The sequence below is a fragment of the Hyposmocoma kahamanoa genome, unplaced genomic scaffold (genome assembly GCF_003589595.1).
Source record: "Hyposmocoma kahamanoa isolate Upper Pololo Valley unplaced genomic scaffold, ASM358959v1 93, whole genome shotgun sequence".
In the NCBI taxonomy this organism is placed as follows: domain Eukaryota; kingdom Metazoa; phylum Arthropoda; class Insecta; order Lepidoptera; family Cosmopterigidae; genus Hyposmocoma; species Hyposmocoma kahamanoa.
Window position 1 is genome coordinate 10,551,157 of NW_020654810.1, and position 15,208 is coordinate 10,566,364.

At 35.9% G+C, this 15,208-nt stretch overlaps 1 non-coding gene across 1 annotated transcript; it reads right to left on the reverse strand.

Annotated features, from left to right (window-relative positions):
- Positions 1-1,785: 1,785 nt before the first annotated feature.
- On the reverse strand, positions 1,786-1,874 carry Trnay-gua. The gene is given in 2 exon segments: positions 1,786-1,821; positions 1,838-1,874. It is a non-coding gene; the product is annotated as a tRNA-Tyr (tRNA).
- Positions 1,875-15,208: the final 13,334 nt, after the last annotated feature.

A 15,208-nucleotide genomic window follows, 5' to 3' on the forward strand; every position in this document is an offset into this window, starting at 1 on the left:
TGTGCCTGTAATTTTGTCAGCACCCGTACCCTTCAAAAGCGAATTTCAGTAATGTGAGCTCTACCCATAGATATAGAAAAAACTACATCTATGTCTCTACCGCTATTAGTGTAGCGTAAGTGCACGAATAGAAGAAGGTTGCAAGAGCATAACATCTTATACCATACGTTACATGATTTATGTTATATTCATACACTCTGCCATCCCTTTTGTGCCATTTCCAAAGTTGTCTGCAGCTCACAGACTAGCTCGCTTAAGGCAGCTTACGTGAATACGTAAATTGGACTGAACAGCAATGGGAAGCCCATGTATTGTTTTCGTTTCACCATAGGTGCAGATGACCGCAGAAGAGTTTGTCAATGCGATGTGTAACTTTGATACATTGAGGACATAGTTCCATTTAGAAGCAGGTCATGTGTGGGTTTGGGGTAGAATACAGTAATATCGATGAAGGCGCGAACGGAATTTGTATTCATCGACATGATTCCACAGTCTTATGGCAAGGGGTACTCAACGAGGTGTGAAGAGGTGTCTTGTAGACATATAGGGTGGAAGTGGATAGGGCACATCATGTATCAACACTGCAGTAGCTTCCTTCATGTTTGAATTTCATTTTCTATTTAGCATCAGGTGGAATGGATTCATCTACCTGTCGCATATAAAAAAATAGGGTGTTGGCTGCGGTTTGACAACACATTGCTATAGAATGAAAATTTTAGACGCTCATGTGGTGCGTTACAGTATATTTCGTCTGCTTAAAGGTAAAACGAATGTCACTTGTGTGGTTTTACCTTTAAATAGACGATTTGAGCCTATCAGCGTATAAGTGGTGTAACCCTATGAAATGCATACAGACGATTTAAAATTAGCCAAATTGGTTTTATATATTATAATAATATAGATATAAAAAAATATATAGGACTAAATATAATATAAATAAAAAAAACGTAAACTTTAAGTATCATTTAAAGTAATATTGTAGGAAAAAATTACATTACTATATTATATTACAAAATTTATTATTATATTACATTACAAAATTACATGTGCACCGCTGTTGCGCAGATAGCCTCATACGTAGTCGAAAACTTCATACTAATGCAACACAATGCTCAACCGCACCAGTAGCCGCTTCACAAGTTCAACAATATTTGCCTGCGGTTGAGATGCGCGCCGTGAATTGGCCAGCACACAGTACAGAGTTAAATATCAATTGCAAGCAAGTGTCAGACATAATAAGAACAAGGATAGGCAAGATATTCAGGCCCCACAACGATTGCGGAGCTTAGAATAGCATAGCAATAACATATAAGTGGGACAATACTTCGCAAGATGTTTTAAGAACAACTAATAAGAAGAATTGGAATCTATAATAAGTACACGAGGTGTTAACACCCCTTAGTAAAAGAAAATCCTTCACTTCTTTTTCAATTGTTTTACTTTTTTTAACCCATTTTCAAATTAAACAGATTTTTGTTTCATCTAGGTTTATTTTAAAATAAAAAATTAGCCTGTCTTTTTGATTAAGCAAACTGATACTCAAAGGACACACATTTTTGTGAAAACTATAAACCTGTCTACTTTTTAATTTAAATAAATGTAAAATGTGTGCATATTAGATAAATATTTTTGTTTGATAGTCATTAGTCATCCTGTACTTTGATACCGTTTATGTGTTCGTCAGAGTAGATCATGTAGATACTTAGTTTAAAATCGGATTTCAAAAGTTATTATAGCATATAAACAACACTTTAAAAAAGTAAAATAATTTGTTAAAAATATATTTCCTTCGAGCCGGATTTGAACCAGCGACCTATGGATGCCAGCTAAATATCCTCTACAGTCCACCGCTCTACCAACTGAGCTATCGAAGGTGTATCATTATGTTTTTAATTTCGCGCCGGTTACCGCAACAACGTTGATAATTTGAATAAGTGAATGGGAGATAATTTGCACAGATAAACACGTTCTAGATTACGTATGAGAGCAAAACAACAGCTGTAAACATAAATTTTCAAATCTCGTTTATATCTATATTTTTATTTTACTCGCAAAGATTCCTCAGAGATATTCTTAAGTATCTCTGCAAATAGGAACTTACGAAGTAACATAATTGTGTACTTTGCTAAGCAAAGGACATCCACGTTTGCTTAAACGCATTTGTGTACATATGTCTATGACTATAATTTTACCTATTTATAGTTAACATCCTGTTCATTGTGTATATACATCAACATTTGACGTTTACTCGAGCGTACGAAACAATTTGTGGGTATCTCTATCAAAGTTGTTCGTCAGACTATGGGCATCTTGGGAACAAGTTCGTCTCACATCAAGTTACTCCCGATCACTTATGATGGAACAGCCCAAACTTCCCACGCGATAAATATTGATTGCCTACACATATAATTAGCTGAATAACAACTTTATTAATTAGGAATCAGGAACAAGAACCTAATGTAATATTCCAACTCGTTATAGATGGCCAAAGTTTGCGTATTTACTTAAATTGAATTAATTTCCAGCGGAAGTGGTAGTATTTATATGAAATGTATTCTCCATTTACTATTACATTACCTACCTTACCTTACCTTACCTACCTTACCTACGGCCTTAGAATAGGAAATTTCTATGGTTAGGTAAACTCAATCTAATCCTCTATGGGAAAAAATCACAGTTTTATTACGGGAAACTGTTGAACATAATCTCAGTACAGAGTACTAAAAAAACCGATTTCAAAAGTCATTCATCCCCTAGTTTGCTACCCTTAGAGGTGGAATATTTTCTTTAAATTTAAATGGGACCACTTCTGAGGTACCGTCTTTCCAAGAAAAGAAGAATCAGCCAGGGCTGGTAGCTGTAAAGGTATCTAGCCGAGTGATAAAACTTTCATAAATTTCTCATAGATGGCGCTACGACTAAAAAGTCGTTGAAAAACCAAATACAAAGACACGACAACAAGCACATAGAAAAATTCGTGAAGTCCGCTGATTCTTTCCGTGGCTTAGTTGGTATATCGTCTGGCATGGTATACTAGAAGATGTCGATTTGAATCCGGCCGGATTGAACGAATTTTTTCTGAGTGTTTGATCTTTGTATTAATAATTATAACGAACTAGTGGAGTAATTTCATAAAAAAATAATTGAATATCAATTCAAAACAAATTTAAAAGAAGAATCATCAAAATCGGTTCTCAAACGTTGGAGTTATTGTGTAACATAATACCATTGGCCTAATTAACAAATACAAAAAAAAAGAAAAAACATACAGTCGAATTGAGAACCTCCTTTTTTGAAGTCGGTTAAAAATGAAGTAATATTTCAGTTGCTAGACAATACGTTAATATACAATATTTTATAGCAGTGGCAAGTTCCACTGTTGCAATATATCGCTGTAATAATGCTCACACTAGTGCTTGGCAGCAGAAATAGGTAAAGGTACTTCCTTCTGAGTTCTCCCTTTGAGAGCGTTTACCAGGGAAGTACCTTACCTATTTCTGCCACCAAGCAGTAGTGTGAGCATTACTGCGTTCCGGTTTTGAAGGGTACTTGTCAACTCCGTCTTAAAAGATGGGCGCAGATGTTTGCGATTTAAAGCTCTAAGTAGCACAGTAACTGCTATGGACAGGCGTGTCGTTTACCTCCAGGCGCACGACTTATTCTTCCTGCCACTTAGTGTAATAAAAAAAAGAATTTAGGTATGATAGCTTAGTTAGGTAACTAACTTGTTTACACTTCATAGATTGCTCACGGTCCTGTTACCATCCTATTACATATAGTCCGTCTAGAAATTGGTTCAGTAAATTATCTATTCATGCATAATATCTTAACATTTTGAATATCTCGGAATAGGTTGTTTTTAGTAACGTTGACGGCTTAGAATCCCTCTGCTTCGTAGCCAGCTATAAACAAATTGTAATTCAGATTGAAATTTGCTCTCGCAAGACGTCATTCTACTCAAATAAAACGAATAAATATCGATTTGAGGCAAAATTGATTAAGGGTGAATTGAGTTGATTTGTTTGCAGTAGGGAGCGAAACTTAATGATGATGAAAAGGAATTTTTCATTATGAAGGAAATTGTTAAACCTCAGAGTATTATGAAGTGAAAGTACGTAATAGCTACTATCAGAAACGATAAGTATATGTCATATTTAACATGGATGAAATGAATGGAAATGTCACATACAAAAAATTAAGAAAAAGTTATCTAGTTTCACGTACGCACTGAGAGAGATAAAGAAAACGACTGACCTAATGACTGCAATGGCGCTTATTATGCTTACACTCATTCCCACCTAAGTAACGGAATTACCCTTTGGGGAAATAGTGTGCACGCACGAGAAATATTTACTATCCAGAAAAGATGCATCCGTATTCTTGATAATTTGAGTAGTACGGATAGCTGCAGACCGCACTTTAAACAATTTAAAATTTTGACGTTGTGTTCTATATATATATTTTAGAAATTTGTAAATTTATTAAACAACACCCTGACTTTAACACTAACACTGAAGACCTGCCTCAACGACACACTTTTAGACCACGGAATAGATTGCTTCTGCCACGATCTCGGCTACACATACACAGCTCAAGTCCCCACTTAACATCGGTGAGGATATTCAACGAACTCCCGCCCATTATTAACAACGATGGAAAGTATTCACTGTTTCTAAATAAATTAAAATTACATCTTATTAATAAATGCTATTACACTTTCAATGAACACTTTGATGACAAATGAAAATAACTATATTATAATCAATTTGAATAATAAATAAATATTAATTATATACTATAAAGTTATGTTATTGTAATCTAATTAAATTGAAACTTTCAAGTGACATAATTCTACTCATAATATGACGTATTTCTTTATTATTACATGACATTTTTTTTTTTACTTTATATTATTATTTGATAAATAACAATTTTAATTACTAATTGAAACCTCGTCGTACCTCTGCTGTTATTGTTATCCCTAATAAAGGGCTCATATGTGTAGCATTATTTCAAATTTAAGACATGTATACCATATGAATGCAATAAATATATTGAGTATTGAGTATTGAATACTGAATAGTGTTTTTGCTTTGCGACGTCAAGAATATTTACGAATGTCTAGGAATGAGAAGTTAGTTACTCTATTCAATTCTCCTTTTCTCTTTGAATTGCCCCAAACGTTACCTATGTAATCTTTCATCGAATTGAGAATTTGCACAGCGAATACCAGCGCCTACGACTTATGTACGTACTTAGTAGGAATTTAGATATATAAACCGACACAAGGGACAAGTGAACGAAAACACACGTCAGTTATTTGCCGAGTCCATCGATTTTATTACAGTAGTGCCTGGAATGATGTTCATATATCAATTAGTAGGGAAAGCCAACACGTGAACAAAATATAACATTCAAAACGCAGCAGAACGTAATGAAATCGCTGTAATACAATCCCGGAGGATTTGTTTCAGATCTGTATTAGTATTCACCGACAGTTCTATTCGCTAGCACAGGTTAAATCCTTTTGCGGGATCTGGATGTTGTCAGACTAATTAATCCATAACCAGTACTATAACTGTATTCTTAAAATCACTGGTCCATTGTAATCCCATTGAGACTCCACTGAGATTCGTATATTGCAATTATGATAATATTTGTTATTCTGCGTAAATCTAGTTGCAATAGAAGTTAAGTCTCAATAGAGTGTGAATGGAAATAGGGATGGCATTAATTAATTAAATCACTAACGATCGACATTGCCTTACTGAAATTGACAGTATTAGTTTTCGTTTAAATTGAGCAGTAAGTACGTAGAAAAAAATAAGTATACTCCTGAAACATTGTTTTTGCGGCTGTCACTGTGGTATTTACATAGCTGCCTATTTGTATAATTACATAGTGGTATTTACATAATCTCGCAAATGTACACATTTGTAGAATCTTTTCCATCAATTTATAGAATTTTCGTTGAAATATGCCATTGATTTGAAATTTAATGTTACCTTTTTATATAATACCTACTTTAAGTACAGAGAAATTAAAAAATTGTAACTTTTCCTTGCCTTGACCACAAAAGCAAAGTTTTTGCGGGGAAGTAAAGTTTTTTCCACGTCTATATGTCAGAACCAATTAGAAAATAATATTGATAACCCCGAAAGTAAACTCCTGCTTCATAGCGTAAATAAAATAATAATAGTAAAGCCATCAATCATATTTATAGTGCCATTTACCACGAAGTGATTCCAATATAAGTAAATTCTAAATATTTACATTAAAATAAAATATCTCAAATGTAAATGGTTTCAATAAAGTTATTGTTATTTGATGGTGTTTTTGTCCCATTACGGCATTATGTGTTTTATAAAAATTATTAATTATATTATAAACGTAAACAGCATACTTATGATATTCGCTGCTATATCCACCATCAGATATATGCCAACAATGTGAAAAGTTTTAGTATGAAAGCTATAGGCAGGTGCATTTCCACTTGAGCGGCTCGACCTTACACGTTGTCGGTATCTATGAATATACATATGGCTCGCAAATAAACACACATCACATTAATTCCTTCCGAGTTGTTACAGCCCTGGCTCGGTAATATTGGAAATTTCGCCCGACGATAACTAGGTTCCTTTTAATTTTAATGACCTTTTTCTTTAGAAATCTTCTTTCTTTAGGCTTTCTTTCTCATTAGAAATCTGCGCGCAAAAGCGTTTTTTCGCGCTAGCGTGGAAAAGGTTTTTGAAAGTCGGACTTGACGATGGACTGTGGAGCACCTAACTTTTTCTTTCGCTGAAAAGAAAGATAATGACACGTCCAACTATGCGATTTATCGTACATACATAACTTATTTATTTTATGTAATATAAATCCGTTGCTATATTTTAGACTTTTTATTGTTGACATTAAATTGATAATTGTTTATTAAATTATTTTAATTCATCGAAGAACTAATTTCAATAATCACTTAATCACACGAAATAAAAGTACAAGCAAGAATAAAAATTTATGAGTTGTAAATTCAGATCGCGTCCGAAGATAAACTTTTTCTTTTGTAAAGAAACACTGATGTTTTAAACTTAAACTGTTTTTGTTTCACCTACCTACCATTTTTTTAGCAAAGTTGTTTTGCGTCTCGTGCCTTGAAACCCTCTCTACGCTCAGGAATCTATTTTTGAGCCAATCAACCAATCTTAGCTTCCTTCACTTACTCAGGTTTCAATACAAGCACTCGCGTCAAACAACAACTTTGCAGCCTTGCATAACAAATATCTATTTTCGCAAAAGTGTAAAATAAATTAAATCTGGGTGTTTTACAACAGATGGAAATAATTAAATATAACAATGAGCTATAGAATACTGCTTAATCACCTTTTATGTGGGCATTTTCAAATTATAACGATAATAATAAATAGGGGTAATGAGGGTATGAATATGGACAACCGCTCTAGCGAGGTTATTCTTCGACCGTTTGTGGGTCGATCAGCTAATGTCTCGATGGCTCGTAAAGAGGCGAAACACGTATCGTGGGTATTTTGGTGGTGGATGTGATTGTAATTGCGTTAGTGTTATTTATTTTATTAATTTTATGCGGAAGTAAGGTGGGAAAATAAACTGCATGCAAAAATAATCAACACAAGTGCAGCTACTTTGCACGATCTTACCTTCAATGGCTCCGTGAAGTAGCTAAGTAATATATGTACTTTGATTTTTATTAGAAAATATCAAAATTGTGTCGGTATACACCTGTATTCAGTGCTGCTGGAACACCTGTAACGGTAACTTTTTAATGCCTGGCTGCACCTTAGAGGATAGAAAAAAATAAAGAAATATTCTAAGGGCAGCACCGCCACTGCGTCTGTTACCCAAAGACAAACGTTGACAAGTTCAATCAATCAAGTGGTAGTTTCACCTGTAATTTCACCAGCACCCTTACGCATCAAAACTTAAACGCAGTAATGCACACGTTACTGCCTGGTGGCAGAAATAGGTAAAGTACCCTGAAGAAGTACTTCCCTGGACGAACTTTATCACAAGGAGCTCTACTGATACTTAATAGTCCCAGAAAGAGTTGAATTGATAAAGATCATTGCAGTACTTTTATGGAATAAATTGCACCTGTGAATGCATCACAAAACCAGAAACTATTCGTATAAGCTAAAGATTAAAGCTGAACACAAAAGATACTGGATTAAAGAGTCACGGTCACGCTATTACTTAAGGGGCTATTAAATTCTAATGCCCGTATCGGACAAGGCTGAAACATGGCTGGAACTAAGCTTTCAGACTGATTAGAAAATTAGACAATGGAAACTGAAAGCCATCCGTGTGTAAGTTGAATACGATTTCAGCCTATTGACATAGGTTTGGTCACGTGCATTATCCAACATCATAAAAGTCTCAGAAGATTCGACATTCTCCAAAACGGACAGTCACGTCTAAATATTTTTTTTATAGGTATAGGTATTTTTTTTAAAGTTGATTAACCTGGCTGGCTTTTTCTGAGGGCATATTCGTACTAAAGCTAAAACCTAACACATGTTGGTACATAATATCTAAAAAATTAAGCTAAGGTGTTGTTTTCAGCCGGATTATTTCCCTGTTAAGTTTAGCGGGGCATATAGAGGAGGACTGCGCGGCGGAGGGGATAATTGGCGAGACCATGCTTTGATGTTCAGTGGCCTTGGAATTCGGCGGAGCGTGAGCGTTCCCGTGCAGCCTGAACTTGACCTTATTCGTTTTCATAACCCTTGTGGGACTTGGCAAATGCGAAACTTTGCAGCATTTTCGATTGACAGTATATATTATATATTGGTTGCACTGCCTGTGATTTTGAGGCACCTAACTTGCTACGTTTCCTAGGAAGTGTTAATTTATAAAAAAAAATAAGTATCTATCTAAATGGAACTTACTCAAAGTACTAGTACTCAAAACTACACTTAATTTGTACCAAAACATTGGTTAGTATTGTTTGTGGCGCTCGTAAATTCGAAGTAGACGTAAGGTCACTAGATGGTTGTTATACCGGAACAGGGTCGTAACCGTAACATTGACGGTGTAAATCAAAACTGCACCCCTATCACAATCTTCGATCTGGCCTCGCCAAATCCCCTGCTAGAACAGCGGCCTCCAAAATTGAGTGATCGCGTGCATACGGCGGCACCCAGAGGACTACACCAATAACCAACCACAATTACTGCCTATAGTTTTACATGCATTGCTGTGTTAGTAAAGGCGTTTAAGACTATATTTTCAATGGGTGGGCAATGTAAAAGGAATGTGGATTTGTAACGGTATTTTTTATTGTAGATTAAGGCACCCCCGACCTTACGCAATGTCATGTTGTCTGATTAGCATCGACATTTCCCAGCTGTGAGTGGCCCAAGCGCAGCCACGAAGGTGTGTTTGAAAGTTACGTTTTTTGCCCTTTCACAAGTAGGTATACCACTTCTAAATCTTACAAATTACCACGGTCATGTAACTACGTTCTCTGTTGTTGCTTATCTGATTAAACGAGGTGAAAAGCAATTGGTATATCGCTTAGTAAGGCCAAAGCATTTTAAGATCAGTAGAATTTGACTACTTATAACAAAGACTATAAGAACAGTCTTCAAATCTTTCAGTCGCATATAAGTGTACGATGTTGGCATCATATTATATCTGAGGTATCATGTGAATTATTATTGGAGGCGTGACCTCCGCATCGATCGGCCGCGGCCGCTGATCGCTATGCGGTTTCCTGTAAACCTCTTTGGAGGTCCTCTCCTATACTATCACATATTCATGTAGATACACTATACGAATTAATATTTGACTATTTTAACATCCCGTATCCGTAAATGAAAATAATGAAATATTCTTTATTGGTCATTGAAATTACAATGACCACACAAAAAATAATCAAAGTATATATAAAAATAAGCTAATGTAGAACAAGAGGCGTCATTGTTGTCTAATTACAAATGTCAAACAGAAAGTTAATAGCAACTACAATAAAGTGAAATAAAATATAAATAAAATATATAGTTTATATAGTTTACTTTTACCTTTTGTTTTATTTCTATTTTATTTACAGAGGTCATTTATGTAGGTTAGGAAGACGGTAGGCCCCATAATACTCCCCTCCTCCATGATGAATATACTCCATGATGAATGGGAAAATCGTTACTCACACACTTACACACTGTTCAATGTTAACTCGCTGATATCTGTCGCTCAGGTAGCTCCTAAACAATTCCAGCAATTCTAGCTTTTCTAGCAAGAGTGGAACAGAGACTGTGTCAAATGCCTTCGGAATGGGTCTATAGTTATTTACACATTCTATGTCACCACTCTTATGAATTGGAAGGACTTCTGACAATTTTAGGTCATCCGTTATTGCATACTAGATTGATTGAATACATGAGCATGAGTTACCAGAATGAAAAAGTTAGAATAGTGTTCGGTTACAGTGGTTTCCGGCACGTAACAAAATGCTTGGGAAATTTGTAGGATGGCAACATACCATGCAAACACAATGCGTCTAAATATTTATTGCAATTTAAGCTGGATTCAAAGATGTCAATATTGATGTCTCCCATTAAGATAATATTTTTTATGTTTGAATTGATACTCAGATATTGATTAAGTGATTCTATAAAATTAAAAAGATCAAGTATGTATGTTCCATGGCCTATATATTGCTAAAATTAGTGTATCTATACCTATTTATTTTTATGGCAACCCAGTTACAATCCGAAACAACGGGTTCTTCAACTTTTGCATTTATTGCTTTATTAACATAGATTACAACTCCCTCATTTTGAGTGTGATTTCGGTTATTCATCACAGGTTAGAAATTTAATAGAAATAAATTACAAAAAACAACAGGACGGAACAGTGGCACCGGTGACAGTATACGCGTAATAAAAATAATAATATTAACACGGTATTAGAAAAAGTTCTATGGAATGGGGAGAGTATTCGTGCTTACACCAACCCTTCAATCCAGGATCTCCATCTCTTTTATCTTAAAAGTCACACAGTAGCACAATATTTCCCAGGTACCCGCGGATAACGTCATCACGATTTTGCGTAGGACTCTAACACAATGTCCTGTTATATACAGCTTCAGTAGAACGTTTCTTCAAGTCAAGGTTCGGAAAAGCGAAAAACAGAATATAAGTAACAATACCCCTCCAGTTCAAAGAAAACGTATTTCTCAAAAAAATAAAAGTTTGTTCTCTATGGGCGCCGCTATTGTTGACGTGACTCTGGTGTAGCACATTATTGGGGTTTTGGCAAAGTATAGGAAATGACTGACTCTGTCGCTTTACTGTTACTATAGGCGCTATGATGAGTTAATAAAAAAGCATATAATATGTAACGGTTTGCTTTTACTTTCATTTAAAAACATACCTTTTTTTTTGACGGGGGGAAAATCTTTATGGATACCCCTGAGCCCAGGGAGACTCAGGGGTTATGTGGGGACTCTCCCTCCACACTGGAAGGCCTACCCCACTAAAACCCCCCCGGGTTTCCCTCTCGCCGGTTGAGTCGGCGCCGTGGGATCAGTGAACATTCACCACGACGCCGCCCGGCCGCCCTAGCTTGCGCCAGGGCTCCCGCGCCAACGGAGGGACGAGTCGGTTGTCCTCCGACCCGCCCCCCAGACGAGTGAGGCCGTGCAATGTAGGCTCCGGAGTCCCTGTCCAGAGCCCGCTGGTCTCACTAGGGGATCAGGCGAGCAGCGAACTGCCTTCGCCTTCTCCCCGTACGTCTGCGCCGGAGCGGGTGCGCGTCCGCCGCGTCCTCGCGCACCCGCTCCGCGGCCTCCTTTTGCGACATAACCTCTGTGCAAAAGGAGGCCATCGCCTCCCAGGACTCCTCGCTATCGAGCATGGCGGCAACCACGCTCGGCAACGAGAGGTCCTGCCCTATAGTCCCCGTCAGAGTGCGGCGCTGCTCATCCCACCGGCTACACACCTCTAGGGTGTGCTGCGCGGTGTCATCCGCAGCGCCGCACTCGTGGCACGACGGGGACGGTTCCCTCCTCGCCACCTTGTGCAGGTAGTGACCGACGCAACCGTGCCCGGTCAGCACCTGCACAAGGTGGTACGACAGTGGCCAGTGACAGTTAAAAACATACCTGGACTCATGTCATGCTTAGACACACACACACACACTCACACACATGTAGTGCATCAATCCTATATGTGCTGGCTCAGCGTGATGCTACATCACATGCTACGGCACCGGTATTCTCCCACAATCTGTAATGTCAATCTAATATTATTTTAAAATCTGTAAGTGTTCTAAAAATTGGTCCCTCATGAAATAAATAATATTCCATAATTCCATCTTAAGTGAAAACACAACGGGAAATCTTCGTAAAGTTTTGACGAGCTTAATATGATGAGTATGTGCCGTCCATGAAAAATAAAAATAGGAATTATAAAAATAATACTTTCAAAATTTATTTTATTTAGTACCATGATATTCAATTATTTTATTTGGTAGTAAAACATCGTGATATTCAATCTTCAAAATTTAAATTATTAAAGCGTCATCTCCAGTTCGCCGCTGGTAGCTATAAAGTACCTGGCTGAGTGAAGAAACAAGTTTCTCATAGATGACGCAACGGTAAAAAGTAGTCAAAACTAAAACAAAGCTATGCAACAAGAACAGGAAAATTTGTAAAGTCTGGTGATGGTTTGTTCCGTAGCTCAATTGGGAGAGTATCTGGCACGCTATGTTTGAAGGTGCTGGTTCGAATCCAGCCGGATCGAAGAAATTTTTGTAAGCGTTCGATCTTTGTATCAACAATTATAACAAAATAAATGACGATAACAAAATATTCAATATGGCACATTTAGGCTTCATACTGTTCTATCGTAATCGACATTCACTCTTGTTGGCATACTAAGACTTTTGCCTAATCAAAACGTACAAATAAGATCGGAAACTAATCGCTTCATTTAAAAAAAGAACTGAACATTCAATTAATTAGATTTATTATATTATTGGAGTTGACTAATGTTAAAAGTGTTGGGATGTACAAATATAATACTTTTCACATTCCGCTCTTAATGAATGTCTATATTATATCATAAATTCTATTTCGTGAAATTGATTATCGGAGTTGTTAACAATCGCCCATGCTCCTGGAGTAAATATGAAGTTAAAATAATTAAGTATAGTACAGATACATTTTATGTCTGGAAATTTCATCAATGGTACAAGGTAAATATCAGATATTCTCTTTTAGTACGTGTCTTTCCAATCTCCAAACAGATAATCATAAATATATATTTGTGTTGAATGAAGGTAACGAAGTGTGAACGAGGTATACATATAGACGTAGATGTCGAAACCGTAGTTCTATAATCAGTGAGCACTTTTCTTCGACCAACGGACATAATTGGCAATCGGGGTGAGTCGAGAGGCTCCGAGGGTCTAAGGTTTTATTGCCCTTCCATCGACAATAGTTTCGCTAACGTCAGCCCGATGGCTGATTTCCGACGCGGAACTATAAACATCTGAAGATAGTTTGGGACCGGAAAGGTCGGAAAAGCGTATTGCAATTTTTCTATCTGTCGTTTATAGTTGTAATAAACGATAGTCTTAAGCTGAGATTTATAAAGCGAACTTCAAAGTTCGTCATCTTTACTTAGTCGAAGACAAGTTTTTCGCAATAACAAAACGAACTTTGCCTAAGTTTAAACAAGAAATTAAATTAAACTTTTTATTAAAGGCTATGAGTTTTAACGCACACAGTTAAAAAAGTTTACTTCGTAAATTCTTGCTTCAAATTAGGCAGAGTTCGTTTTATTAAACATGAAAAACTTGCTTAGCTCCCCATTTTTGCTTAGTCGAACTTAAACTTAGTTTATATTACAAAAATAAGAACACTCTTCATTTTGTCACGGTAATACATAAAAAAAATTAATAAAACCCCAACCAAAACATTATAAAAGTCATAATAGTATACGTAGTGTTACTTATACGACATGTGAGGTGTAGTTGTAGATGAGTTGTAGAAATCCAAACATAGGACAACATTTTCTTGGTTTGAAGATATCGTACTTCTATAGCGTTATAATACAAGTACGATATGTATCCTAAGGGCTCTAGGGGCCGCTAATGGATCCTCGACAAGTTCCAGTCTGATAAGCTATTGTCTATTAACGTAGAGCGACATTATTCCCTTGAAAAGGTGAAAGTAATAGGGGTTAATTTTCTTGTCGATATAATGAATAGTGTGAAGCTGAAGGTCATGTTTATTAGAGCTCGCTGAACCGTTTACACGTGTTGTTTTACCCTCAAGTCTCATAGCAGCCATATTTTTTTTATTCTTATATATAATTTTATGCAGTTTAACACTGAATTATTTATAAAACAGTTGAACAGACTGTAGTTAATCAAACCTGTAGTCCATATACGAAGTCCCTATATGGTTTACATTTTTAGTTAATACAGGAATACCTAGTCATTTATCAAGTTGTTGTTAGTAGTTGTTTTATATACTGGAACACTTAAGAGTTTATTTAACCTCAAATGGCTTTGGTTGATTTCGCATAACAGTGAAAGTGTTGAATCAATCACTTTGTAGTAACATTGGAGATATACACTGATTAGTACATATACAGTGTAAAAACACGATTTCTAAAAATTTTCACGATTGAAAAAAACAAACTTACCTCGAAATTTTACAAGAAAACCGCTGAACTCAATAGGTACTTTACATATACTAATATTCTTTTTATATCAACTGAACTAAACAGAACGCGTTATAGTATATGATATACATTTTTCAAATGGCTTTAATTTAGCTTGTAAAAAAATTAATTCTGAAATAAGGCCAGTGTCCATGCCGCTCGACCCAAGCAAAATGAACCTTATTAGTACGGGAAAATTTTGAATTCGAGCTGAGGTGGTATCGACTCTTAAGAAATCAACACTTAAGAAAACATACCCAAGTAAGTACTTTGATGTTTGATAAAGTTATCACATGAAAGTCATAAAAATATAATAATATGAACTACATGACACAAATAATAATTTTTTTAATAATTATAAAACTCTTCCGGGCTTACATATCAACCAGCATGCCCAACAAGATATTCGATTGACAATATTGATATTTAAGATATATATTATGTACATACTTAAAGAAAATATAATACTAGACAAAACTTGTTATAAACATTTTAATAATGAAAAC